The 2,794-nt window shown below is 36.0% G+C and overlaps 1 non-coding gene across 1 annotated transcript; it reads right to left on the bottom strand.

Annotated features, from left to right (window-relative positions):
* Positions 1 to 2,263: 2,263 nt before the first annotated feature.
* LOC131244816 (small nucleolar RNA R71) lies at positions 2,264 to 2,370 on the bottom strand. Its single transcript, XR_009170589.1, has one exon. It is a non-coding gene; the product is annotated as a small nucleolar RNA R71 (small nucleolar RNA).
* Positions 2,371 to 2,794: the final 424 nt, after the last annotated feature.

Raw genomic sequence — 2,794 nt, 5'->3', positions numbered from 1 at the left:
CGTCGGACGTGCGAAGGCTTACGCACGTCCGCGAAAAAACAGACTTCCGAGTGGTTGTGGCCCACCCTCGTCGATCAGATGGAAGATCTGATCCATCCATCATATAGACCAGCCAAAAACGTCTCAGGAGACGTTGATTTTACTGATAAAGTGCAAAGAATGAGGGACTTATGCAGGTACAGAAGTTTGCTGCGAAAAGGGCTTTCGCTGCGCATATGACAGCTTTCCAAACCCGATTTTCTCCATTCCAGCCACTCCAGCAGCTATAAAAAGAGATGAAAAAATGTAGACAAGAGGGGAGGAGAGCCAGGGAACAGATCCAGAGAAGAGAAAGAGAAGAAAAGAGAAGAAAAAGAGAGGAAAAGAGAGAAGGTTGTTTTCCTTTCATCAATGTTATTTTCTTACTTTCTAATTGATCACATGGATAGCTAAATTCCTTAGCTAGGGTTGAGATGAAGCCTCCAACTTGAATGATCCTTGTTTGTTGATTTAATCTTAACTTGATTGATTTGTTTCTTTCTCTAGTGTACTTGACTGAAATTTCCGTACTCTTCCATTCTAAGAGCTCAACCAAAGTCTAGTTATGGATGTTGTTTGGAATATTATTCTAGGTGCTTATGTCTGACCATGAACAGGTTCCTATAGAGGAAGAAACACGAATCTACATCTCTCCATGCCTGACCATGGATGGAAAGATGTGATCCATATGCTTTAAGGAATTATACATTCTGTGTACCCGACCAAGGACATAGAGTGCGCTTTATTTATTTTGATATCAATCTGAATTAGGGTGAATCAACAGGTAGAACAAGGTTTATGATAATTAGAGGTGGATTCGAAAGTCCTAGTCTTCTCCTTGATTGAATTTTTCTCATTATTCTCGGTTATTTTTCCATTGATTTTTGTTTAGTTTACTCAATTACTATCTCAAATATTTGTTGGATTAGTTAAGAGGAGTCTTTAATTTTGAATTGTGACAATCAGTCCTCGTGGGAACAATCTCGTAATACGTACCATATCTACATCTGATTCGTATACTTGCGAGTTTAAAATCATTTAAATCAGGTTGGTTTAAATAAAACATCAAGTTTTTGGCGCCGCCGGGGACTGTTTCGGTCCAATTGGATTTAGGATTCTCTCTTATCATAATTCATAGTCTTAGGTTTTTTACTAACTTTAGGTTAAATTTTTTTTTTTTTTAGAAACTAACCTATTTCCTGTTTTGTAGGGACCTGACATAAACTACTAATTTGGTAATCTCTTTCCAAATTTTCTATTTTTTTTTAATTTCTATTTTTAGAATTAGGGTTTTATTTTTTTAGAAAATTTCTATTTCTAGGCTTTCTTTTTTTTTTTTTTTAGAATTTTTTTTTTTTAATTTTAGATTTTGATTCTTCTTTCAAGTAACTTTCTATTTTCTAGTTTTAGAATTTTTTTCCCTTTTTAGAAACTAACTTAGCTTTTTATTTCTAAGATTGGAAACTTTCTTTTTTAGAAATTAACCATTGCTTAGGATTTTTTCTAGCATTATTTTAGAAAATTTATTTTATTTTTATTTTTTTTATGTTTACGGGAATTGAGGAAGGAAGCTGCTAAATAAGATTGTCTTCAAAAGGAGGAGTTCTCAAATCTTCAGACATTCATTATCTCTTTTTTCGGGTTCTTCCTTCCAATTCTCGTTTACACAACTTTCTCTTGTTTTTCGGAATTCATAACTTTTTCTTTTAGTTTTATTCATCTTAGGTTGCATCTTAGTTTAGTTTTCTTTCTTATTTTGATAACATAGTTTATGCTAGGACGTAGATCTCTGAACATAGAACTAGCATCTTTTGATCCTAAAATAGAAAGAACCTTTCATAGAAGATTTGGAAACATCCTATTTGAAATGGCGGAAGAGAATGGAACTAAAGCTCTTAGAGATTATTCAGCTCCTGTCCAATTCAATGCGCCTTCATGTATAGTGTTGCCTGCCACCACGACAGCACAGTTTGAACTTAAACCTGGGGTCATACAATTGTTGCCCTCCTTTTACGGTTCAGATAAGGAGGATCCATATCATCATGTGAAAGAATTCTTAGACATTTGCTCCACCTTTAAGTTCCAAAACTTTTCAAACGATTCGATCCGTTTGTGCCTCTTTCCTTTTTCTTTGAAGGATAAGGCGAAAGTATGGTTGAATTCTCTAGGAGTTGGGTCTATCACTACATAGGACCAACTGTCTAAGAAGTTCTTAAACAAGTTCTTCCCAGTTTACAAAACTAATGCTCTCCGTAGAGAAATTATGAATTTCACACAAAAAGAGGGTGAGCACTTTCATGAATGTTGGGAAAGATGGAAGGATTTACTTCTTAAATGTCTACACCATGGTTTTGAAAAGTGGCAACAGGTTTAATACTTCTATGACGGTCTGACACCCTAAAACCGTCGCATGGTTAACGCCACCAGTGGAGGGTCATTCATGACCAAAAGTGATGTCGAAGCTTAGAATTTCTTTGAAACCTTGTGTGAAAACTCCCAGCAATGGGACTATTCAAATAGAGGTGAGAGAAGTCCTCAACCACTGAAGAAAGGGGGTATATATGAGGTAGGAGTCACGCCAGATCTTTATGCCAAAATTGATAGCCTGACAAAGAAAGTGGATGCTTTAATGTTAAACAATGGACCTCCACAAACAACTCAAGTCGAGTCATGTGCCATATGTTCCAGTCTCGCCCATCCTACGCAGTCTTATCCATCTAGTTCAGCATTTCCAGAATTTCTCTCTGAACAAGTACATGCTATGAACACCTTTCGG

The sequence above is a fragment of the Magnolia sinica genome, chromosome 4, assembly GCF_029962835.1.
Source record: "Magnolia sinica isolate HGM2019 chromosome 4, MsV1, whole genome shotgun sequence".
Taxonomy (NCBI): domain Eukaryota; kingdom Viridiplantae; phylum Streptophyta; class Magnoliopsida; order Magnoliales; family Magnoliaceae; genus Magnolia; species Magnolia sinica.
The sequence above is the reverse complement of the archived record's forward strand: the minus strand, read 5'-3'. Positions and strand labels throughout refer to the sequence as shown.